A 26,416-nucleotide genomic window follows, 5' to 3' on the forward strand; every position below is an offset into this window, starting at 1 on the left:
TGGCTTTGAGCAGCCTGATCCAGTGGGAGGCGTCCCTGCCCTTGGCAGAGGGGTTGGAACTGGATGATCTTTAAGGTCCCTTCCCACCCAAACCATTCTGTGAGTCTCTGAATTTATGCAAGCGAAATATTCAGGATGTAGAAAAGACGGGCAGGGCTTCAAAACACTTCAGACTTTTAGCAGGAGATTAGCTTTAAGGGTTAGAGGGTCTTTTTCCTACTCCATGTCGTGATTCCGCTGGTGCAGCCAGATGCTCCCTGCCTGTGGCAGAGCGTGCTTGGGATGGCAAACCTAGGAGAAATCCCTTGACAGCGTATCTGTGCAGGTATGCAGTGAAGAGCTCAGTCTGATTAGTCTCAAGTCTCTGGTACTGCTCCTCCCTACGTGTTGAAGGTCTCATCTCCTGTCCAGAATTTTTTCAGAGCTAAATACTTGACTTTGTCTACGTTTTGTGGAAATGAGGTGTTTCCCTCTTCTTCCATGCACATGTGTTTCAAGAAAGTGTCTGGGGAAAGAAGAGATTGTGGGTGTGTATGTGTGTTTGTGGGCAGCCGTACTACCACAGTAGACACCAGCAAAAATGACACCTTTTTGTTTCTCCTGGCAGGATCCAAGCGTGAAGGCACCTGTGAGAGGACAGAGAACCCCTGTCATGAAATGCAGTGCTGGAGAGAGCAAGGGGCAGCTTCCAGGAGACGATTGGGCTCATACTGTGGTTTCCCTACTGCTGCTGCCCATGGAAATGAGTGTCCGGCAGAGACTCGGTGTATATCTGAGGAGGAGGAAGAAACAGCTCTCCGAGAGGGGGTAAGGCAGGGGAAGCATTGGGAATGCAAACACCACAAAAGCAAATCTCTTAATGATCACAGCTGGCAGACGCTGCTTTTCAGGCTGGATTGTCACCCTAAAAAGGTATCTCAGGCACCTCGGCCTCATCTTGGCTGAGATCTAGGCAGGGTTTGGGAGATCAGCAACTTGAGGGCAGCTTCCAGTCTCCTGAATCAGCATTTTGAAGGCTGGACATGCTGAGTTACCCGCTGTCCTTCCCCCAAGGCGTGTGCTCATACACAGATATAATATACACATAGAGCTGTGTGTTAGTAAACACTAACTGCCTCTGTGAAACGTCAGGCGAAAAATAGTTCAAAGATTGCTCGGCCTGGTTCAAATGCTGTTAGGCTTCAGAAATTACACCCACCTCCAGGAAAGGGTAAGAGCTGACATAAAGCAGCAATAACCAGAAATTTCCCAGCTGTTGTGTCTGGCTTTTTGGAAACAGGAATTCCTTGATACGGAGCCTGAAACCTTACTCTGTCCATTTGGCGTTGCCTGAGGGTGCTAGCATTAAAAGGATGTATGAGAAAGGATTTATTGTCAGCAAGGTGCTTGGAGCAACATCATCTTTTTAAAGACCAGAGTGTAGATGGACGTTAGGAGGATGGGGGGTAACCATTGCTCAGTCTGTTTTTCTTCCCAAGGCTGTGTGCGCGGAGAGCCACTTGCAAGAACCACGTTACACTCCGGAGTCCAACGGCCCTGCAATACCACAGCTCTTCATGGGTTGGTCAAGTTGTCTGCAGTCAGAGCTAAAGAGACACGGAGCAGAGCAGGATCATCACAGGAGAGCACCGTGGGATAACAAGGTATGATGTTCTGCTTGGCCTGTTTTACCTGCATTTTCTCTGGGGACATCAGTTCTTGAAGGCTGGTGGAACAAACACCACAGATGAATGCAGGAATAGTCTGGGATTCGCTTAGCTGCTGTCAGAGTGTGTGTAGATTATTCCTAGAATTTCAGGGAAGCAGATTTGACCAAGACCTGGATCAAGAGTGGAAAATGTTCTCTTTTAACCTCCTGGTGCACAGGATGTGAGGCAGGTAGAATCCCTGTGAGAGCACCCCTGACCAGGCCCATGGGAGCTGTCTGGCAACAGGAAGGTGCTTTAAAATGCCCCACTGTGTCCCACTCTGCCTGCCATAGGTCTTTGGTTCGAGACTGGATGAATTGAAGTGTTGAGTAAACCCGTCAAAAACCCAAGATATTATTGCAGGGGCTGATCATACAGTCATAGAATAGTTTGGGTTGGAAAGGACCTTAAAGATCATCCAGTTCCAACCCCCCTGCAGTGGGCAGGGACACCTCCCATGGGATCAGGCTGCTCCAAGCCCCGTCTAACCTGGCCTTGGACACCTCCAGGGATGGGGCAGCCACAACTTCCCTGGGCAACCTGGGCCAGGGCCTCACCACTCTCATAAAGGAGAAATGTCTAGTCTAACTCTGCCCCTCTCCAGTTTATACCCATTGCCCCTCATCCTATCACTACCAGCCTTTGTAAAAAGTCCCTCCCCAGACTGTTGTGATTGCATGGTATATCTCACCTGGAACGTGGAAGCCCACAGCTTTTAGAACAGCACGCTTCGCCCAGATTATAACACTACTGCAGTAATTCCAAGGCAGCCAAAACCTATAGTTTTATGACCTGGAAGCTTCTTGTGACGTTATGTCTAGCTCAAGAAGTTGTTGGCAATGTGTCTTCAGTTGCAAGAAGGATGCTGCAGAGATTCGTGCTAAACTTCATGCTTACTCTCACAAAAGCAAATCTGTGGGAGCTCAGAGCTTTCCTCCTTTCAGCCTCCTCCCAGGCCATCCACATCTTTTCTCCATCTGAGCGTAGAAACACGCAGCTCTTTCAGCGCAGGCTCCTATTGTTCGCAGAGTGCTTTGATGGTAGAAACCAAACTTTGTACTTGGCGTGCTTAATTGGGTACCGGCACAAACTCTGGTTTATAGCAGTATATAGAGCCGTGTTCTACATTTCATTAATGCTGTGTGTATAATCATGCCACTAAAGTCAGACCCTCTTCAGTCAGAGCTCCACACATGAGGCTGAATATTGGGATCTGGGCATTGTGATAAAGTTTTGAATAATCAGAATCTCAAAGAGATGCAAACCACAGTGAAATTTCCTCTGCGGTGTTACTTTTAAAGGTTTTTTGAGATATATATATATCCAGGAAGAAAAATGTGATGCAAAATACTTAGGCCTGGTGAGTGTTTTAGTGTGAGATAAGTGTAAAAAAATGGCCTAGGTGGAAATTTGAAAAAGACAAATTATTATTTGGCTCATGGCTTTAACAACAATTAGTCTGATTTTTGGTAACAAATACTGCAAATACAGAATCCTGAAAGGGAGAGTTGAAAAGTGCCTGGTGCTTATTTTGGCCCTAAGAAACCCATTTTTTTTTGAGGTGAAGATCATCTGCTGCTCCTGTTGATTTCAGGAGGAGGATACTACCTCCAGGATTTGAACAACATATCATGGAAACGGTGAAACGCGAATCATCCATCACATAAGTCAGCACTAAAAAAATGATCTCACATTTGTTTACGTCCCTGGCCAAATTTGTAGTCATTTCCTCTGTGAAAGGCAATACATTGCCTCAGTTGGGGTCTTCAGCATCAAGGTTTTAGGCAACATAAGGCCCACAATCCCTGTGGCATTGCTTGTAGTCTAAAGAGGTCACAACTTCTGCAGCTGAGTGGATGAGAAGGGCTGCCGTGATGGCTCCTACACAGCATCTTTTCAGTGCCGCCTTTCCCAAAGGGCTGGTAGAGTCTCAGGACCTCTACTCTATGCCTTCTTACATGTCTCAGGAATAATATTTTGGAACTTCTACTTCTGTATCTCTGTGACCATGTTTCCCAAATTGTCAAACCTTATGACTATCGCAATGGTCAGACTGCCTTTCCCTTCAGCTTAGTTCCTGCAGTAGGGAAGTTGAAGACCTGGGATCATCCTCACATCAGACCCTGGCCCAGGTTGCCCGGAGAAGCTGTGGATGCCTCATCCTGGAGGTGTTCAAGACCAGGTTGGATGGGGCTTTGAGCAACCTGATCCAGTGGGAGGTGTCCCTGCCTATGGCAGGGGGTTGGAACTGGATGGGCTTTGAGGTTCCTTCCAACCCAACCCATTCTATGATTCTATGAATCTATGAGTGGAATATAAAGAACTAATCCAATTAAAAGTAAAAATGTAATCAACTAGTACAAGCTATTAGCAAGTTCATTGAATGAATAGGGTGCCTTTAACTGAAGCTTAAAATCATCTCCATTGCTTACCATCATTTTGTTTCTGACCATCAGTAATTCATACCTATAGTATCTATGCAGTGTCCAAGACTCATTTCTTGTTCAGCCATCCAGGGATTCATCATGGAGCTGGGAAGAAAGTTTTACTAGTGTATCCAAGTCTAAAAGTAGTTTTGTCAGATTTTTAAGTCAATCAGCCTTTCCAGTAACTGGCAGAGCTGTGTAAGTGGAGACACGCTTGGTAACATTGAATTATAGTTATATTCCGTGATGTTTGATTTAAATTGACTTTTTTCCTTCTCCAGTCTAAGTACCGTTGCTATGTTATTTTTATGATGTAGTCCTGTGGTTTCTCAGCTAAGGCCCACGGGATCCTGCAGGCTGAGTGTCCCAGAGCTGGTCCATGGGTTGCACCATGCTGGAGACTTAGAGGCTCCGCGCTAGCTGACGTGAAGCTTTACGTTCCACTTGGCATGATAGCGCTGAACCCCGCTACAAAATAGGCTCTGGTGCTACTTAGTAGTTCCACATATGCAAAAATTAAAACAGATTTGGGAACCACTTGCCTACTACATTCTTGCTCTCAAAGGGATATAACTATCTCTGTATTTTACATAGAATTAACCCTAAGGCATGGCCCTGGAGAAGGAAGTGTTTAATTGGTTCAGGAAGAGCTCAAACCTGTTCCCATAGCAATCAAAGGAGGTATTGCCATTGTTTAATGGAGTTGGAAGAGTTCAGAGCATCGCGTGATGGCTGCTTTGGGTTATGGGAGTTATGATTATGGTTTCTGTTGCTGTTCTGTGAGTCACAGCTTACTCCAGGTGCATAAAATTCAAGAAGTCATGGGGTTTGGTGTATGAAACAGAGATATGTTTGGCAAATAGGAGTGGAAGGGATAGGGACTCCAGGTGTGATTTCATCCTGCAGGGTGGAAGGGTTGCGTGGTACCCTTAATTTCCCCTACTTTGGAGCTAATCTGAAACTCTGAAAAGATCTTCCCTCTGTAAAACAACTCGTACTTGCTACAGAAAGACTGTGATATGATAGTTACGCTGGTGTCAACTCAACTGAGAGTCCCGAGACAAATATTCTTCTGCTCAGAGATCTGGTTTAGCGGTCGACAGGTACAGTTGGACTCGATGATCTCAGAGGTCTTTTCCAACCAAGCGATTCCGTGATTCCCTCTAGAGCTGCAGGTGTGGCAGAAAGGCATTTCTGGAGAAGGATGCGGTAGCAACAGTCATCTCGTATAAGCAAGACATTGTCACAGAGTGCTTTTAGAAGCGGATACTGTCTATGCACATCTCCAGAAAGCTATGACACCCCTTTGTACGGTCACTTTTGTAGACCTTTTAGAGAGGTGTTCATACATACGTTTCACTAGAAATATGCAGGTAACACTTTGCAACACTGTGGGAGTCCGAGGGAGGTTTTCATAAACCACCTGGGCTGGAACTGGCTGATTTGGAAGCTGACACTATAGAATTTGTCAGAATATTCCTACTTCCTATTCAAGTTAGGCTTGTTTGTATGTAAAGTGAATGTTCTTGTGCAAAAATATGTACTTGCAATATAAGGAGTCCAGGGGAGAATTCATTTTCGTTAAATAATTCATGAAAAAAAAAAAGACGGCAAGGAAAAACAAGAATTGTCCCTAAATCATGGGGTTTTTCCTGGTACAATAGGAGAAGGGAGGTGCCATCCCAGTGGCAGAGGAGAAGTGTGAGGCTGTGCCAGTGCCATGTGCCCCTCCAGTCCGGCAGAACAGAAACCACAGTTCATTTTGAAGCCTGGCACGGGACTGGCTCTCTCTTGAGCTGGATTCAGGGTGGACCGTGAGATGGGGCACTGGGCTGGGAGAAGGGAGCTCAAGAGTGTTTTTAAAGGCATGTGGCTTCTGCCTTCCGCAAGGTTTGAGTGCTTTGGCATCAAAGCTTTTGCCCATCCCTGTCCTAATAGGTGAGTGTGTCACCGTCTGGAACTTAATCACCTTCCTCAAACCCTACACTTCAGTGTGGAAACAGCAGTAGGAGATATCTTGTCTTCTGACACAAAGGGAACGTGCTGTAAGGACTGAACCTGAGTCTCCCAAGCTCCAGGCTCTGACTCAAATCGCCAGACAATTCCTGCCCTCTTCCTCTGCAGCCATTGATCCGGAAAAAGCTGTGGCTATAAGCTGGTGCTAAATCTCTTCAGATCAAATAGCTTTGCTCTTAACAAAATAATCCTACAGAATGCCTTTGCTCTCAGCTGAGAGTGAGGGGAAATCTGGGCACTGTATCACAGTCAGGGCACGCCACCAGGAAATTAAGCTTTATAATGTGTGCTCTGGCAACGCAGCGCAGATGGAAGGGATGTTTATGGCATTCACACCACCATTCTGTTTAATTCTTAATGCTCTGCCCATCACAGTATGGTACGGAAGTGTTCTTAGGGGAAAGCAAGGCTAATTTCTAGGCTTAACGTTGAGAAAATAAAACCTGGCTGTGAAGTTTTCCTCCTATCTGGTTTTTTAGGCTGCTGGATGAGCTGAGTGCTCTGCCCGTCTCTGTTTGCTTCTGGTGTGAGCGTGTCAGGTGGGGCATGAACCAGCTGTATCAAGGGGAGATGTGTCACCAAAATAGCCCCATCCCCAGACTGCCACTTTCCTCTTCTGCTGATAGTACCTCATGAGGCCAAAAGAACCAACGTGCCTCCCGTTTGGAGGACATAAATGGGTGTGTGCATCACCGCTGCTGGCCAGACTCACAGAGTGAGGGACAAAAGTCACTTAGCGACCAACTTGTCTGCCACGTGGGAGCATAGATATCCCATTCCTGGATGTGTTCAAGGCCAGGTTGGATGGGGCTTTGAGCAACCTGGTCCGATGGGAGGTGTTCCTGCCTATGTCAGGGGGCTTGCAGGTGGGTGATCTTTAGGGTCCTTTCCAACCCAAACCATTCTATGATTATATGTTAATAAGACTGCAGATCAGTGATCTAATATTTAAAAATATTATCCTATTTTTTTCCCCCAGCTGCAGGAACATGGTAGTGCTAGTGAAATTCTAGAGCCGTGACCTTTGTTCCTTTCTAATTTAAAGATTAGATAGCAGACTTTAAGAGATTTGGTTATTAGCTGTATTGCACATCTTTTTCCATTTCCTCTGGCCAAATCTGGGGGAGAAAAAGCTGGAGTCATGACCCAAAGCAAAATCTCTAGCTGCTGTCAAGTTGCTGGCATACTTTTTTGCCTCAGGGAAACTCTGTTACATTGGTAAATTCCCAGATTTTATTTTAGGTTATCATAAGACTGATAATGAAAGAATCTGTCTCTAAGGATCTGTTCCATGGAAATATTTGTGACTTTGGGGAGAATACCTTCTCTAGCAGCAATAATGCTTACTGAACCTTCCGTTAGCTTGCATCCACGTTCTCCAGTCATAAGACTTGTTCTTCAAAATAGGGAACAAAGGGTTATGAGGAGTGGCTGAGGGAGCTGGGGGCATTTACCCTGGAGAATAGGAGGCTGAAGAGAGACCTCATCGTCCTCTACAACTGCCTGAAAGGAGGTTGTAGCAAAGTGGGTGCTGGTCTCTTCTCCCAAGTAACAAGGGGTAGGATGAGAGAAAACAGCCTCAAGTTGCACCAGGGAAGGTTCAGATTAGACATCAAGAAAAAATTCTTCATGGAAAGGGTTATCAAGCACCGGCAGACACCTGGAGGTGTTTAGAAGATGAGTAGATGAAGCGCTTAGGGACATGGTTTAGTAGTGGACAGGTAGCTTAGGGACACGATTTAGTAGTGGACAGGTGCAGTTGGGCTTGATGACCTCAAAGGTCTTTTCCAATCTACTGATTCTATAATCTCATGGTTTAGGCTTTGTATCTCCTTCTGCTGACACTGTGGGTGTAGACTGGACACTGTCTCACCTGCCGTGACAGGACAAGAGGAAATGGCCTCAAGTTGCACCAGAGGAGGTTTAGATTGGATATTAGGAAACATTTCTGAACTGAAATAGTGGTGAATCGCTGGCAGAGGCTGCCCAGGGTAGTGCTGGAGTCTTCATCCCTGGAGGTGCTCAAAAAATGTGTAGATGTCGTGCTTTGGGATACGGCTTAGTAGGCATGCTGGTACTGTGTGGATAGTAGCACTCGATGATCTTAGAGGACTTTTCCACCATTAATGTTTCTGTGACTCTGTGTTTGTGAACTGTTTTGGTGAGCATGGCCAAAAGGAGTTACATACGTGGTAGATTGGTACTTCACAGTAAAATATTTTCCCAAGAAGCTTTTCAGGAGAACATGAGGAGATGCTTTCAGTATGTGCAGGACTCAGCCAGCCAGAGACTTCGCTATTTCAGACACTGTGCAGGTATCCAATAAAGCAAAATACAGCTCTCCTTAGCTCTAGAGCTGCAAATGTCACAGTTGTAATTGGAGCCCCAGGAACAAGAGGTCTGTGGTTCAGTCCTACTCAATTAACACTCCTCAATCTCTCTGGGAGCTTGAGCTTTCGATGCATTCAACACATTGTTAAGCATTGCTGACGCCACCAGGTCTCTTTCCAATGGATTTCCTATCAAAACCATTTATTTTACAGGATCTGTCTGTTCCCAAGTATATACTTGTTTAAAATTGCTGGAAAACATTTGGCCGGGCTTGTTCAGAATGCTCACTCACAAGGTTCATGAACCTTCACAGCTCTGGAAGTGAACTTAGCCTGACTTTTCCATGTATAACCAAATCCCAGTCCAGGTCAGACTAATTTGGTTTCATGTTTCACTGCAGACTTATTTTTTACAGCTCTAGTTTTAAAGACCTAAGCATGGGACAGATACAGGGCTGCTGTAAACACAGGCAACAGCCATGATGATAGTTGTACATCTTATTTGTCATATCTGATGCTGAAACGTCTTTCCCTGTAGCAAAATCCTGGAGCAAAATGCTGGAGTAACTGGGACGTGAATTAGTAGCAAAGCAGAAATAGAAGTGTTTATTGTTCATACGGTAAAATAATTCCATCAAAGCTTGATTTACTCCAAGTCTCTGCTTGGTCTAAGGCATTTGCAAGCCTGGAAAAGTACCCAAATTATTGAGGGGGACAACTCAATTTGTTCTGAAATGACCACAAAAGGGTAAAGATGTTGACTAGAAACGTATGCTATAATGCATAGTATATGAAGTCTGCCAAAAAAACTCTGAATTAGACAATTCGCTCATGCTATTTCCTTATAAGAGCCCATAGAGGCGGTGCTTTATGTCGAGAAGCATGAGTCAATCCTCAGAGGAGGATGCTCAAATGGAAAACAGATCGAAGGAGCTCCCCGCAAGCTGTGCTGCTGCAGGTCCTGTCCCTTGAAGTGAAAAGCAGAGGAAGGGAGGAAAAATGGGATCGGTAACAAATGATGTGATGGCAGAGTGTCAATCACAGCGGAATTCCATCCTGGCCCTATATTACAGTGGCGCTGGGAATGCTGCTTCGGTAAAGGCTGTGTCAGCACTTTGTTTGGTTTGTACTCCATTTTAATATCTACCCTTCAGGGCTGATTTTTCTAGGAGTTAACCTGGCAACAGTTCTCTTCATGTATTTCCAGCTAGCGTGTAGTTTAAGAGTTGTTTAACCTGTCACGCTTGCAGGCTCAATCCCAACTTATCCTACCATGCCACAATTTTCTTGGAGCAACTGGGGTCATAAGCCTGAAATCCAGGTTCTACAGCAAAGACAAGGTTTGTACAGAGCTCTCCCATCCTCGCACCCTGTCCTTAGGCTGAAAGTCCTTTGGTGACTATCAGAATTGGTGGATATTTTGGGGCCATTTCCCACTAGTTTGAATACGAACCCTTGCGTGTGCCAGGGGCGGTGATTTACAATTGCAAGCATTGGAATTGTCCTACCTAATTAGTCACCGCCTGTTGGAAAAACTGGATTAAATGTGTCCTCTTCATCCAATTCTGTTGTGAAGGAAGATGCCATAGCTCAAAATTCCCTGTCTTTGTAATGGGAGGGGGTGAATGCAGCCAGCTTGCCTGGTGGGTGCTTTGGCTCATTAACCCACGATAACTTGATCAGGCCAATAAATTGCTGGAATGAGATGCTGTTCGCCCAGAAGCTCGGATGTCGCTTAGGTAGGAAGCTGCAGCACCGTTTGCTGTAGTGTGAAGCCTCTTACTTAAATGAGCCTCTGTGCCTGAAGTTTGGAGCGTGGTAAATGTGTCACCAGTTCTTAAAACGTCTCCTGGGACCCATCTACCAGGAAGCCTGAAATCTGTGTCAGACAAGCTGGCAGAAATTGTAGAATTAGTAGGCGTTTGGATAAAACTGATAGACTGGGGAGGAGTTAGAGCAGCGTTTGTAGGGAGAAATCACACTCCACAAATCTATTAGAACTATTGGAAGTGTCGAACAGCCTTTAGCTGGCTGACAGAGTCAGAAGGCTTTCAACAAGAGGAGGGAAAGACTTTCCGTCAGTTATAAACTCATGATATTAGCAAACAAAGGAGAGGATGAAATCTTCAGATGTTCCAGTGAAGGATTTTACAAACACTCTGGAGTGTGGCAGGAAAAGTGATCATGTCTGCTAACAATACATAATTATATGGAAGTAAAGCTGACCGTGAAGAGACACAGAAGGATCTCCCGGTACTGAGGGGGTATTCAGTGACATAGCAGAGGAGATTTGATTTTGCCAAATGCAAGGTAAAACACACAGGAGAAAGGAACCTCAACAACAAGCACACCCAGTTATCGCTGCTCCAGGAAGTTTACTGTGGATTGGCCGGGACAAACATTAGCTTAGTGTTCACTGGAGGCCAAAAGGTAGGACTTATCGCAGACAAATAGCAAACAGCACAGAAAACGCTCTGTGATTATATAAATCCCTGGTGTAGGGATTCTGTGTGCAGTCCTGTTCATCTTGTCTCGTGAAGGATGTGGCAGAAAGGCACCGAGAAGGAAAACAAATAAAGGAATGAGTGCCAGGAAGGGATATGAGAGAGGGCTTTCAATCACACGTGGCGTGGAGAATACAACATAGAAACTCCTCGTCAGGGAGTAAAACTGTGAATGGATTTAGTGCAGTGCAGGTCAAGTTTCAGGGGAGAGGGGCCCATCCATGCTGCTGATCTCTGACGCCCTAGTGGAGGACAGCATGCAAAGGGAAGGATACCTGCAGGCTCCCCTCTTCTTGCCCTCTCTCCCTAGCTGTGGTCAGTGTACTAGCTTTGATGGGCTTTTGATGTGACCTCAACAAAATCTGTTTCTATTATCCTTTCTACCCTATACTGTATCTTTTGCTGCCATTGGACTCTATTTGTATGCTCTTTGCCATCTGAAGAGCTTACAATGCCTGCCTGCTCCAGAAGCTTGCCTTGACCATCTCCTGAAGGCGATCCTCTCCTTTTCCAGCACAGGTTGCCCTTGGTCCTTCTCAGTCAAAGCCATGTGCGTCAGCAAAGCCTCTTTACTGAAAGTGCTTAGGCTAAAGAGCCATGTTTGCACCAAAATGCTCTTGGGAATCAGCAAGGAACCTCTGCTAAAAGGAGGGTGACGAGAAGCTAAGGACAATGATTCCTTTTTATGCACAGCTACAGGATGGAAGAGACTTCCTGGGAACCACCTCTTGGCTGGAAGCTCCCACTCTAGTAAAGAAGGTTTGGGTTTATTGAAATCTGTGCTCAGTCAGTGCTTGCTTTTGATTTACAAAACTAAAATCCATTCAAGCTAGGTAAGGTTATCGATCCTTGTTCTTACCGCGATAGTTTAAACTCTCATCCAGGATCCTGATGGGAAATTGTTCCTGGGAAGGCTTTTTCCTGGTGGTGGATGAACCAAGGCCATGAGCTGAGGGAGGTTGTTTTTAGAGCGATACATGAGACATCTCACTGTGAAAGACCAACGAGGCGAGCAAGTAGATCTTCAAAGGAAATCTGACCAGATGAAAGGTATTTGATGGTGAGGAAGAGGTTTTGGGCTGTAGTGGGGGTGGAAATAGTGATGAAACACAGTACCAGAGGAGAGGGCTGTCTTAGACTATTAGGACTTGAGCTATACTTATACTGCTTCATCTGCACCAGCGTTCACAACAGCTCAGCTGTGTCCCTATGTACTTCCAAAGTCTGTCACATACTTACTATTTCACAGAGATTTTCTGATCAATTTAACAGAGCGGTTTAACTTTCCCAAGAAAAACATAACAAGATTTCACCATAAATGACCAAAGTCCTGAAACGCAAGGTTAAAAGGCCAGGAGCGAAGGGCCTGTTTCCCAGAAAGCAGGTGCTTCAGGGCTGCAGAGGGAAGACACCCAAATGATGAGTGAAGCTGGAACACTGAAGCTGCACGCAGGAAGGTATCCAGTGATTGCTGGAGAATAGCTTGTCTTGGTCACTGACCAGGATGATTGCATGTTAAAGTTATTGCTCTTCCCAGATATCCACCACGCACTACGAGTCAGCGGCCAAAATCAATTAGGAGCGATCACATCACACCAGAGAAGGCAAATAAACTGTCAATCTTTCATTGAGCAGCAGCACTGCTTATTAGCTTATTGAGGATGTAATAGCAATGGCAACGGGTGAATAGTTCATGACGGATTATTTATGCATCGGATTTCCTCCCGTTCAGTCTGTTTGCAAATTGACCTTAACTTTCCCCGACACATTCATAACTCAGAACTACTTGATAACTAATTTCAGTGGCACCGTTCATTTGAGAAGGCTCCATTTCAGCCTTCTGATATCTGAAACGTGAACTTTTTTTAACAACTTAACTGTCTTCAACTAAAGGTTTCCAGGGGGCCTACATCATGCTGGTGATGTTTTACGGGGTCCTGTATCATGATGGAGCAGCCAAGTGCCAAGAGTAGAACCCCTCCACTGCCTTGAGCTCAGTCCTTTAGCCCCTGAACTTGGCATCCATGGCCACACGCAAAGCCTAATGACATCTCCGAGTGTCTTCCCACTGACCCTTACAGGTTTTGGGTCAATGGTGGATCCCGTTGCTCCTCTGTCTGCGATATCACAGCCTGCTTTCAAACAAATGAGCAGTGAGGTCACACGTTCAGGCCCCCGTGTCTGAAAGCACTGAGGTCAAAACTTATTTCAGTCAGGGGAAACAGAGCAGAAAAGTATTTGGCCCTACTCAGAGACGAGGGAGAAGAGAGGATGAGCTGGGCAAGAGCCCACATGTGCTTGAACAGAAAGTGTCTGATGTTTCGCAGACGTGGGGAGGAATGCTTTGCGAGAGGCAAGGCACAGCCCAGGCTGGATAAGCTGTTAGAGCTCTCGCTTCAGAGTAAAAGCCGTATGCTCACGTAGAAGGGGCAGGGAAACAAGCGGCTTCTCATAAAGCCTGCTGGTGTTGTCAAGTCTCGAGAATGATAACGCTTTTCCTCAGCCTGGGCAGCTGGGACATGCAGTGCTGAGAAGGGATGAGCTTCTTCCTGACACTTAATCAAAACAGAGGTGCTCCAGCATGGGTAGTGCCGGCAGCTTCTGTTGGTGGTCGAGGGATATTACTGGCCACACACGGCCACTTGTGCATTTTCTAGAGTGACACAGTTTGGGGTTGATTTGATGAAAGTCTGGTTGCATTTGAAGAGCTCTAATTAGCCCTCCCAGGGATTTGAAGGATTTCTGTATGCAGAAAGTTCAGGGTCACCCTGACCCAAGCTCTGGATCAAATTGCCCAAGAAGTGTCCATCTCCATGGGCAACATTTTTGTGATAGCTGTGGTTCAACCCTGAAGGCAAGTAGGGGCCTGGGACAGTCCCAGAGAGGCAGATGGCACAAATGCAACCCTCTTGAGACATTTCTCGAGGTAGCTCGGGAAAGGTGCTTTAAGCCAAGGCTGTGCGGGGCAGGAATCTGAGGACACCTGCCCTGGCTGCTAAATGGGCAGTTGGTTCAGCTGCGTTAGGTGTGGCTCTCACTGACCTCTCGGCTCTACCACTCAATAAGGCAGCTTTTCTTATAGGGTGAGATCTGCACTCTGACCCTTAGATCCTGCCTGTTCCCGGGAGCAGAGGGAGGAAATAGCCATCTCCAGTGACACAGCCATTAGTGATCCCAAAGGTATCACTGAGACCCTCCAGGAGCTGCGGTTTATCACAGGTATCTATCGTTTTATGATGTTGGATTTCCTTCTGTTCTGCTGGGGCTTGGCAGTTGATATGCAGGTATTGCATCTTTTATTTCTGCCATCCTTCTTGTGTGGGTTTGCCAGCCAGAGGCTTTAGCCTGACAGCAAGTTGTTGGTAATTGAGTGACAAATGTCCTCATCAGGCACTGGAATATATAACGAGGCTGCTCAGGTTATGTGATGGAGGATTGGGGAAATTATAAAGTGACGGTGATCAAAGATATTTCCATAAGTTGTATGAGAGCTCAGAGGTGTAATGAGTCTCGAAGCACCTGGATTTGATGAAAATGATCCCTAGGGCAGGAGCCCCTCCCCTCTGAGGACAGGCTGAGAGACCTGGGCTTGTTCACCCTGGAGAAGAGAAGGCTCTGGAGAGACCTTAGAGCAGCTTCCAGTACTGAAAGGGGCTCCAGGGAAGCTGGGGAGGGACTTTTTACAAGGGTCTATTGTGGCAGGACAAGGAGAAATGGTTTTAAACTAAGGGAGGGGAGATTTAGACTGGATAGAAAGAAGAAATTCTTTACAATGAGGGTGGTGAGGCACTGGCCCAGGTTGCCCAGGGAGGTAGTGGAGGTCAAGTCGCACGAGGAGCGGCTGAGAGAGCTGGGGTTGTTTAGCCTGGAGAAGAGGAGGCTGAGGAGAGACCTTATTACTCTCTACCTGAAAGGAGGTTGTGGAGAGGAGGGAGCTGGGCTCTTCTCCCAAGTGACAGGGGACAGGACAAGGGGGAATGGCCTGAAGCTCCGTCAGGGGAGGTTCAGGTTGGATATCAGAAAAAAATTCTTCACAGAAAGAGTCATTGGGTACTGGAACAGCTGCCCAGGGAGGGGGTCGAGTCGCCTTCCCTGGAGGTGTTTAAGGAACGGGTGGATGAAGTGCTGAGGGACATGGTTTAGGGAGTGTTAGGAATGGTTGGACTCGATGATCCAGTGGGTCCTTTCCAACCTGGTGATTCTGTGAAACCTTCAAGGTCAGGCTGGATGAGGCTCCGAGCAACTCAATCAAGTTAAAGATGTCCCTGCTCCTGCATCTCTGCAGGACTAGATGACCTGTAAAGGGCCCTTCCAACCCAAAGCGTTCTGTGATTTTGTGACCCCAAAGGTGGCTCGAGTGGTAAAATAAAGCTGTGTATGACTACATCTAGAGTTTTGTATTGTTCTGTCTCTCTTTTGGCTTCTGCAGGAAGAGACAGTTGGTTTGTGACTTTGTATGGTGCAGTTTTCACGTGTCCTCTGTGCAGAGGTGCAGTGTTGGTCAAATGTGGGCTCAAAGGCGGTTGTGTAAGTGCTAGCGAAGTGGGGAAACCCTTCGCCAAGGGGCTGGCTGCTGGGGTACATGTTAACAACAGCAGCCACCAGAAGGCAGGAATATGTTCTGAAAGGCAAAGTTTTCAGCAGGACATAAGAGCAAATAAAAGGACCCCTTGAGAACCCCAAAGTCCTACCAGGCTGTAAGTCCAGTGAGGGAGAAAAGCAAGTTCACATATATTGTGGTGACAAATCAGCTACCAGGAGATGGAAGAAGTTGCTTGTACTTGCAAGGCTTTCAAGGGCATGTCGATTGCCCAACCTCTCTTTAAATGAAATAAATGCATCCTTTCTTTAAAAAAAAAAAAAGAAGAAGGCATCACAGCTGTTTGTGCAGGGAGTTTCTCTGTCAGGAAGTAATAAGATCTTGCTGCTTGATTGATAAAACACGCACAGGCTTGGAGGAAAGAGGTTTCATCTGTTGTGGTCTTCAGGGCATCGCTGTGCTCTGTCATTTAAAAAGATCCCTCTCTCTGCTGACTCACGGTCTGGTCTCTGGAAACTGGAGCGCTCTTGGCAATCCCTTTCCTTTCCACCCTCCACCCCTGGCATTTTTTCCCTTGACGGCAGTTTTCCGATTTCTTTTTTTTCTGTTAAACTCGTACTACATCATGAGAGTAGAGCATGGTGGAGGCAGGGGTTTGTCTCCTCTAATCCTATTGGGAACAGATGGAAGATGACAGCAAAGCATGCCAGGACTCCACTAACCGTAGCTCCCTGTGTGCTCTTGTCTTGCACGCATCTAGAGCAGAATGTGACTTTTTTTTTCTCCAAATTACTCCTGTAAAGTGACTTGAAAACAGTTAGTGAGAATTGTGAACACTTCAAAACTACTTTAATTTCAAAGCTTTCTGGAAAACAATGCAATTTAAAACATTCAGTTGCTGTTTTTCCTAAACCATGCTATTTTCCAGTCTGGTTTTTTTTCCCATCAAACTAATGTTTTTACTTGGGATGTGCTTGTAAGATGAAGGCTGCTCTGTTCTAACAGTTACCAAACCAAGGCCTTGATATTTTTCCCCTTTGAAAGATGGTTTGGCTTTTTTTTCTGTGTTGTTCTCCATGTGGGCTCATGTAGGAAGGGCTTTGAGCATCCTCGGAACGTGGTTTGCCCAAAGGCAGAAAAGAATTTCAGAACCAAGTTGTGTTTTCAGACTTCTTATATCCATCATCTCTTCTCAGCCTTGTCTTCAATGTCTATTCCAGCCTTTAGCTGCTGTTTCCAGGATAGTAAATCTGTGGGAATTCTGTCATGAATTCCTGGTCTGACTTCGGTGACCTCGAGCATCTCTGCTGAGAAGCAGCAGGGTGGAGAAGTGGTTAAACATGAAGCTCATATAGTGTTTGGGGGACTTGCTTTTTCAGTATATCTAAATAAAACCCTGAGAAAGCCACTGTAATACAGATGTAACTTTGCCTTGATTACTTTGCCCCTTCTTGATTATCATCTAGTTAGGATCATAGAAGTAAAGCTGGAAAAGGCCTCTAAGATTATTCAGTCCAACACTTCCGTGCCTACTAAAACATGTCACAAAGTGCCACCTCTACATGTTTGTTTGAATGCCTTCAGGGATGGAGACTCCACCACTGCCCTGGGCAGCCTCTGCCAGTGCTCCACCACTCTTGTCAGTGAAGATGTTTTTCCTAATATCCAATCTGAACACCTTCTGGTGCAACTTGAGACCATTTTTTTGCCCTATGGCTTGTTACTTGGGAGCAGAAACTAGCACCGACCTCGCTACAACCTCCTTTCAGGCAATTGTAGAGAGCAATGAGATTTTCCTTCAGCCTCCTCTTCTCCAGGCTAAACAACCCCGGTTCCCCCAGCCGCTCCTCATAAGGTTTGTGTTCCAGCAGAAGAATAGAATAATGAAAGTTGGAAAATACCTCCAAGATCTTCAAGTCCAACCATCAACATAACCTCAACACTACTTAGCATCTCCAACTTATGGCAGTTTAAAAAACAAACAAACAAAAAAAAACCCCAAAAAAACAAATTAAAAAAAACAAAACCCTTTTTTCAGGTCGTTGTTGTTGTCATTATCGTTACAATGACAGCAATTATTGTGTTCATAATCAGAATGACACACCATCTGCCTAATTTTGGCATTTGCAATTGTAATGACTAGTTCAGAGAGCTGAGTTGAAAGCATATTGGGATTTGGAGGAGGATATAATCCTATGTTTTTACCAGGGATAGCAGGTCAAAATGTGAGTAAGTCTTGGCCACTGTCACACCGTTACTAAGTTTTTCCATCTCTTGTCTACCTAGACACATTTTTAAGTCTCCCCTTCTCTTTGCTAGCTCACAGTTGTGTAACTACACGAGATTCTAAGGGTTTTTTCTTTGTCTTAATGAAAGAAAAGCTTTGTCTTCAGTGCGGCAGAGAAAGTCATGACAAATGCAAAAGCAAAGTGGATCCGCTCAGTTGTGTGATTAGGCTGAGTAATCAATGTCTGTTAAGCCTGGTGTTGCCAATAAAAATCCTTCACATATTTTCTTCCAGTAAATAGTCTGTTCAACTCAAACTTCTGCTTGCTTACTTGGCTGTCGTGGGTTTCTCCTCTTCGAAGTGTGCGGAGTCCATAAATTCAGCTGAAAAAGAAGAAGTGATGTTCTTCACAGCATTTGGGGAGTCAAGTACTGGCGTATCTACTGAAAAGCCTATTGCACATTTTCACGCGTGTGCTTTGGTGCTATAACTTGACCTTATTTGTGCCTTGAAATGATCTTTTCGTTAGGACTTGGAAATTATAGGATATCTAGGGAGTGGTTGTATTGTTTGTAGGATGCTCACTCAATATAGGCCAATTTATCTCTTAGTGCAACTGAAGGAATGAGAGTTTAGGGGTTTTTGGGAGGGTTGTTGGGAGTTTTTTGAATGTTCTTCTCTCTAGTAGGTGAGATCCGCGATGCTATGGGCCTATGTGTCTGTTTTTCCCATCTGCTTCTACTTAGCTTAATGACTCAAATCCTAAAAGAAAGGAGGAGAAACAGTAAGAAGCAATTGACCAAAGCAGTATCTTCTGCTTTGTCTCAGAAAGGCTTCTCGTGAGAAATTTGGAAGAAAACCAAAGTAGGCCAGAACTGCAGTTTACAACCTGATTATCCGTAAACTACTCAGCAAAGTTCATACAGGTTAGGATAGGTCAGATTCTGGCCCCGGCTCTCACTTCTAGAGCAGTGACATCCAACCAACCTCCTTCAGCCTTCATCTGGCATGCAGAGTTTAGATTTAGATGAGATCTTAGGAAGAAATGTTTTGCTGTGAGGGTGGGGAGGCCCTGGCCCAGGTTGCCCAGAGCAGTGGTGGCTGCCCCATCCCTGGAGGGGTTCAAGGCCAGGTTGGATGGGGCTTGGAGCCCCTGATCCAGTGGGAGGTGTCCCTGCCCATGGCAGGGGTTTGGGACTGGATGATCTTTGAGGTCCCTTCCAACTCAAACCATCCTGTGATTCCATGAAATGACACACTTGTTTGGTCTAAGAGGTTACTGATCATCCAGCCACGGAGCAGCCATATGAGCTTGGACATTATTTGTGCAAATACGTGTTTTCTTCTCGCTGCCTTAAAGGAACCAGTTTGATGGGATGCTGAGATGGACTGAGAGAGAGTAGAAACATCTCTAAATCTCTGTTCCCCCTTGAGAGACTGTGCCATTTTAGGTGGATCTTTACTGGAGACAGAAGAGCAATAGGAGTGCAAGATCACCGTTCATTTCTCCAATACTTGGGTGCACAACGCCTGTGTATGGGACTACTTGATGTGCTGCTATCGCAGCCTCCCTGGAAATTCACTGTTTTTGCATGACCCAGGGCATTTTCCATCTGCCTGCTTGCTGGGACTCAAGTGTTTGAGGACAGGCACCATATTGTTTTGTTCTATTTCATACAATACTTGGCAAAGAGGAAAAAGAAGGGTGTCTTGGCTCTCTACCAGGTCTCCAAAGTGCTGAAATAATGCTAACCCTGTAATAAATCTAAAATTGTTAGTATTGTCTGACACTCCGCAGCTTATTTTGGCTGTGAAAATCAGCAAATTTGGACAAATAAATGTAAAAACCTCTCAATGTGGAGCAAATGAGAGCACCCAGCTTTGGTCTGTTTAGCAAGACACAACTGTGAATCACTGCTCCTTGGTGAGAAGAACACAAGACTTCCTGGAAACAAATCCAGGCCTCCATGGAGCTGTTTGATCTTCAGTTGATGTTTTGTTTTTGTTTTCTAAGCAGCAATAACATCATTTCAAGCTATAAACGGAGCGTTTTCCCTTGGCCTTGAAGTGAGTCATTAATTAGTTAATAACAGGAATTAATTACTGCCTGTGCATAATTAAAGGGCCCTATTTTTGTAATAGACTGTGCTCTTTTTTGTAGTGTATTTGTATTAATAGTCTCTCAATATCCATTTCTCCTTGCTCTCCCTGAAGCCTGGTAGGACACCTGTGCCTGGAACATAATGAAATGCAACCATCAAGCCTCAACCAGGGATGAGATATGCAAAACAGTTGTTCTTGTATGACAAAGAGGAGCCCTGAGGGTTGGGTTCACAAAAGACATCCTTGTTTTTTCTTGAAGGTTGGATCCCTGCCTGTCCTGCTCACCAGGAGCCTCACTGTTAGAATTGAAAATCCTATCCCAAGAGGAGTTTATGGCCTGAAGCTTTTGACAGTTGCTTTGTCGTATTTGGAGGATAAATAAATGGTTTGTCCAATTAATTACTGAGATGTTGCTGATGGGGTTGTGGACAGTTTACTGTGAAAGGTTTATGTGCATGTTTCAAGCTGCTAAAAGAGGACACTTCCGATGTCCTCAAGTAAAATGGAGCTCATTCTTTCACTGAGATGCTTCTGATAGACAAGCAGGGAAGAAACAAAAGCCTGGCCAGACAGGGAGTGCCTGTCGTCTTTCTGGGAAGCCAATTTAGTGCTTAGCTTGGGTCTTTGTGCTTGGCACTGGCTTCGTCCCTCAGTGACCTGTTTCCAATTGACGAATGTCCTGAATCAGGTGCAATGGTTTGTCCTTTCAACTAAGTTTCAGTAACCTGGTGGTAGCAATGAATGAGATGTGCTGCACAGGTAACGAAAGCAGTAACTTCCAGGAACATATCCCTCTGCCAGATCCCTTCACCAACGTTGTAGTAGGGAAGACAAGCCTCTTAGTCTTCAGTTCCAACCCTCCTGCCATGGGCAGGGACACCTCCTGGTGGGTTGGATTGCTCCAAGCCCTATCCAGCCTGGCCTTGAACACCTCCTGGGTTGGGGCAGCCACCACTGCTCTGGGCAACCTGGGCCAGGGCCTCAACACCCTCACAGGAAGACATTTCTTCCCAAGATCTCATCTCAGTCTCTCCTCTTTCAACTTAAAACTGTTCCTCCTTGCCCTATCCCTGCGCTCCCTGATCAAAAGCCTCTCCCCAGCTTTCCTGAAGCCACTTTCAGTACTGAAAGCTGCTCTAAGGTCTCCCCTCTGGGCTGAACAACCCCAGCCCTCTTGTATGGGAGATGCTCCAGACCTCTGATCATCTCTGTGGCCTCCTCTGGACTCAAGAGATCTTTTGATGCTTCACTAAATGTGATGCAAGCCCCATATCAGCAGTCAGCCAAGACATACGTCTGAACCAAACTCTTGCACAGATGTTCAATGGTTCTTTCTTGTTGTAAGAATTTAGGAGTAGTTCTGGGGGTTTTTTTTATATATGCTCCAAGAATTGGTGGGCTGGAAGTAGAAAGACGTGGCTGGTTGTCACTGTGTATAGTTTATGTGGGCCTTGATGGGAGCTCAAGGAGTTAAGTCCTCCCTCCTCCATGCCTCCCACTGAAAGATCCAGCCATTGTACTGGGGCGTAAATCCCTCCAGAGTTACTGGGATGGGATCCGGTGGGGGACGGTGCCTGGTAGGGCTGCTGCAGAGGAGCACTGAGAGGTGGCTGGGACCAGAGGATGTTTGGGTTGGGAAGGAGAGAACTGAGCAGGGCACCAGTCCAAGCAGATTTGTGACTCAGGCCAACTACTAGCAATGGAAATCTTGCTGATAGGTGGCTATCAGCCCATCCTGCCCTGGGGTCAGCTTCCCTGCAGGCGTGAGTCTTGCTTCCTGCTCGTGGGCCCAAACACCGCTCTGCTCCCAAGAGAGCCAATTGCAGCTTTGCCCTTTAGGCAAGAAGATTACACCAGCATCAGCTGATGTCATGATCTCATCACCAAATGCTTTTCCACATGCTTGAGATGTGTTTCACAGGTAAGGGAGAGCTGGCAACTGTCGTGGGTTGCGAAACAAACACTCCTCTGCTCTTTAGCTCCTTCTAGTTCATTTGACTCAGTGCTCCCCATGGGGTTAGCGAGCCACGCCGGCATCTCTGTGTCTTCTTCCTGGCTTCAAATCCACCCTGTGAAATATTAATGCTGGCTTCACTACCCAAGCGTGGGATCACGCTAGCCAAAAGGATCAAGGCATTGAAAGCATTATGGAGAGCTTCTACAGCCCCAGAGGTCCAAAGGCTGCTGACTTTCCTCTGTGTGTGGATTGAAAGAGTATTTGAGGGAATTGATGAGCTGTGTTTGGGGTGTTTTTCCTGCTGCTGTCTCGCAGGTCTCTTGACAGATGTACTGAGCCAGGTTGTGACCTATCTGTCCTCTGTAAAAGGGGTGTGTGTGTTGCCAGGAGTCGGTACGGACTCAACCTCTGATTATACGAGCCCTTGAATGCAGGGGAAGTCCTGGTAGCTGCACAGCAGATGCCAATACCCTTTCTCAGGTGCAGCTTCTTCCTCTTCCTCCTTCTCACACCCTCTCTCTGCTCTGGAGAAACCAGCCTGAGGCCACTAACCAGCAGTGAATATGAACGCAACCAGCCCAGGAGCATGATGTGCTGCTCCCTGCTGTGCCCAAGGCCCCAGTGATAGAGTCTTTTGTCCCAGCTGTAGGCACGGTAGTGGTCTTTGCTGGATGCTTTGGATCAACTGAAACAGTGGTCATTGGGGTCAATGCTTGCTACTGCGTAGTTTGGTCTGGTGAGAGCAGATCCTCTGTTACCCAATAAAGAGGGCATGAAAAACATCCCGGCGTATTCTCTTGTGTCCAGCACAAGCTTCCCAGGAGCTTATGCAGGACGTTAAAGAGTTTTATACAGAGTTGCAGGTGTTGTCCAGATCTTCATGCTGACCCGTGGGCAGCAGTAACCCAGCCGGCTGCAACCTGCTGCGATCCTCTCGAGCCGCGTGTGAGGCGTATGTGTGCTATCAGGACTTGGGGGGATCCTTCTTAAGGTTGGCTGGGAAGAACCTCTCCAGTTCATCACTGCGGGAAAAAATGTGCTTTGCTTCCGGAAAGCAATATTCTGCTGTTCTCCAGGGAAAGCTGAGTGTGAAAGGCTGTCGATAAATATGAGTGCTGATATTATGACCCTCTTCCTCCTGTAGAGAAACGTGGCTATGGGCAGGGCTAGAGTTTGGACAAAGAAGTGAGGATGGGCCTTATTCTCACGTTCTTCTGAACTGGCTCATTGTGTGGCTAGGGAGGGGATGTGGCTGCTTCCCCTGCAGCCAACCCAGTTGTCAAACATTATTGCCTCAGCTCACCTTTAAGAGAAATGCCTTGCTTCCTTGGAGCTTCACATAGCTTGCTCTGGCCTTAGCGGAGAACAGCTGAAAGCACGCGAGCAGCTGGTGGGCTGATCCTACATCTGTTTCTGATGATATCTTCATAGAGAGACCACTTCTAAGTGGTCCAAGCACACACGCTACGCTCAAGGTACAGCTTCAGGAGCCAGTGTACGTGTTCACTGCTGTCTTCCCTGTACGCACTCGTAATTAAAGAGGTACTGGAGATGAGAGACCTGCTTTTCAGTCCACAACCACTAACAGGTGAGACCTTGTGCTTCCTCGTGTACTACTGCAGGATAAGCAAATGAAGAAATAGCTTACAAAATGCTTCTTAAACTTCTTTTCATATGAAATATATTCTAGGAACTGAGACTCATGCAGAATTTCCTAGGATTGACTCTTGGTTTAGGAACAGAAGAAACTGGGGAGATTATGTTGATATTTCTTTTTAATAACAGCTTTCACAGGTAAACCTGCTCAGATATTCTTCTCCTATAAAATATGAGGAATGATAAAAACGTGGTTCTTCTGCAGAGATTGTAAGGGTCCATAACAATAGATGTTACTGGTAATGAGGGGCTGAGACAATCAGCTGTTGCCTGTGGTGACAGGTCTCCGCTCCAAGAAGCTTATTCCAGACCAATTCTATTGGAAGCAGAAATGGCACTGATCTGGGAAGCTGGGCGTGACTGGCTGCCTTTGGGTCCTTTTGACTTGGCACAAGGTGCATCGGCCAAAATTCACGTGGAGAATGGCTTGGTAGCTCCTAGCAAGCTCTTAAAATGAGGAGGTAAAACAGGGGTAGGCAACCTTTCTGGTTGAGAGAAGTTGGATTAAGAACAACCACTTGGTTTTGCCACTGGTGCCACTGGGGCCTTCTTATATCCTCTAAAGGCTGGGTGCTTTCTTCTTCCCCACCTTTGATTCTCAGCTCTGATGAAGGTGTCAGGCGCCCTAAAGTGAATCAATAAGCTGTTAATGTCCATTTGATATTGACTTTTGGGGCTTTGGTGAGACTGGACACGCAAATAAAAGTGCCATGAGAATCACAAGACCTGAGGCTGAAAATACTGCATCACAGAACAGTGTTTCTTTTGTAAGCCCAGCCACAGAACAACAAACTCATCTCATGATGATTAGCTGTGTGGGTGTTCTTGTTTTTGAACACAGATTTCCATATGCAAGAGATGTGGGCAGTTTCCACTTCATTTATCTTTGCGATGAAGTTCATGTGCAAACAACCCAGCTTCCAGCTATGTTATGTCATGGTGGTGGAGTGGATGGGATCCCATAATACACAGCTCCTTAAAGCTAGGATAAGTGACCCTAGAACTTTGAGGGGGTGCATCCTGAACTGATGTAAACTGAAATGAATGAGATTGCTCCTGACTCTGGCTTTCTGCCTGTTGATTTAACCACATAGAGAGACCACTTCTAAGTGGTCCAAGCACACACGCTACGCTCAAGGTACAACTTCAGGAGCCAGTGTACGTGTTCACTGCTGTCTTCCCTGTACGCACTCGTAATTAAAGAGGTACTGGAGATGAGAGACTTGCAATTTCAACACAGCTCTGCCTGGTTCCACAGGATCTTGTTGTCCCCTGCTTCCCTTTCGGGTTCCTTAAAGGAGGTTAAGGTCCTATCTAGAGGAGAACAATGCAGAACACCTGGTGTGTAGGGAGGTAACATGTTATGGCATCCTGTAATGCATCAGGTGAAGGGGTGGGGGGTAGAATATACAACAAAAAAGCAAAAAAAAAACCCCCAAAAAACAGAGGACAGGCTCTGAATTCTGTTCTCTGTGGTTAATTCAGTCTTCTGAGATGTGCAAGGGTGTGTCAGGGTGAGCGGAAGCTGGAAGAACAGCTATGCTCTTGGAAGACGTGGTATAGCAAGTCATGCCTTGCCAGCACACCTAGGTACTCGTCGGGACAGCAGGGCCTGGCAGTATTTGCTCTGGTTTGGTCTTTTGGAAGATGGAAAACCAAGCTGCAAACAGTAGATTCCCCAGTTGAGGAGACTAGAATCTTTCTACAGGGCACGTCTGCCTACAGGCAGGATCCTTAGGGCTCTTCATTTCCCACCTACCAAATCCCTTAGTTTTGCAATGTGAGGTCTCGTTTTCCACTGTGCTTTTCAAACAATTGGGTAGAATGCCTGAAGTGAGAAGTCTTATCATAAATTATTGTTCTTGGCTGATTTGCATGTTCCGTTTCCAGCGCGCGGCTCTTTCTTTGTGTCTCTTCTCCCATATCTACACTATAGAGATAACGTTAGTTGTGATTAAATAAGAGAATACAAGGAAAAACTTAGTCAGCTGAGTAGGAAATCGTGTGTCTCCCCCTCAGTGCCAGACAGGCCTTAGAGAGCCCTTTGGATCACGTTATTTCATAGTCCTCGAGGCTGAAACTGGCTTCCAGCAATACCCACTATTGCTGTTATTCCAATAATGATGGAGGTAGTGGGGGAAGACCAGTTGAAGGGCTGCTTAAGAACATCTCAGACATTCACGTTGTGGCCATAGGACTCATCAGCACTCCTCAAAAGCAAAAAAAACATCTCCCGAGTTGTACATTCTCTTCTCCTCTGAAACAAGAGAAACCTGAATTAGACCACTGGCTCAAAGGTGTGTCATTTTCAAAGTAAAGGAAAGGCAGAGAGGTATATGGAGGAGGAAACGAAGGTCATGTGTGTGCTGAGCTTCTGGGTGCCAAAGTTAATATCAGAGAATCATGGAATGGTTTGGGTTGGAAGGGACCTTAAAGATCATACAGTTCCAACCCTCGTGCTGCCAGGGACAGGCTGAAGAGAGAAAAGGTGGTTATAAGGGCGGTAAGGAAACCTGTGTAGTAGTTCCCTGGTACTTTAAAGACAGACTTTAATGCAGAGTTAAAGGACTGGCTCTCAGCCCCTTTGGAGCAAGAAGGGAGACCCGCACTAATGGCAGATGTAGCGCTCCATGCTTTGGGCAACAGCTACGAGTCACAGGCAGAACTGATCTTTCCTCTGTAGTGAAGGCTTAAGAAAAAAAAAAATTCAGGAGTGAGAAACTTCAGGCTTTTCCCCTGCTTTCAAAACTAAAACTAAGCCAAGTGATACATTTTTTCCACTGTAATTTTTTTTTTTTCACAGATTTTTTCTCATAGCTCTATTTCCTGAAGTGATTCCTTTTCTCAAGGTCGTCTTAGGGCTGCAGATCCTTATGGCATCACTTTTCCAGCAGCCTCCCTGGGCTGGTGGGCCTGCGTCTGAAAGTTGTTAGGGGGACTGAGAAGCACTTATAGTTTGTTCCTGCACT

General features: G+C 46.0%; 1 long non-coding RNA gene across 1 annotated transcript in view; it reads left to right on the plus strand.

Moving 5' to 3' along the window:
• The first annotated feature begins 379 nt into the window (after window positions 1-379).
• LOC128852509 (uncharacterized) overlaps window positions 380-26,416 on the plus strand; it is a 62,852-nt gene continuing 36,815 nt past the window's right edge. Inside the window, exons 1-2 of the long non-coding RNA XR_008450384.1 lie at window positions 380-807; window positions 1,479-1,643. This is a non-coding gene — a long non-coding RNA (uncharacterized LOC128852509). The remainder of the gene's footprint in view (window positions 808-1,478; window positions 1,644-26,416) is intronic.

Source organism: Cuculus canorus, chromosome 6 (genome assembly GCF_017976375.1).
Source record: "Cuculus canorus isolate bCucCan1 chromosome 6, bCucCan1.pri, whole genome shotgun sequence".
NCBI lineage: Eukaryota > Metazoa > Chordata > Aves > Cuculiformes > Cuculidae > Cuculus > Cuculus canorus.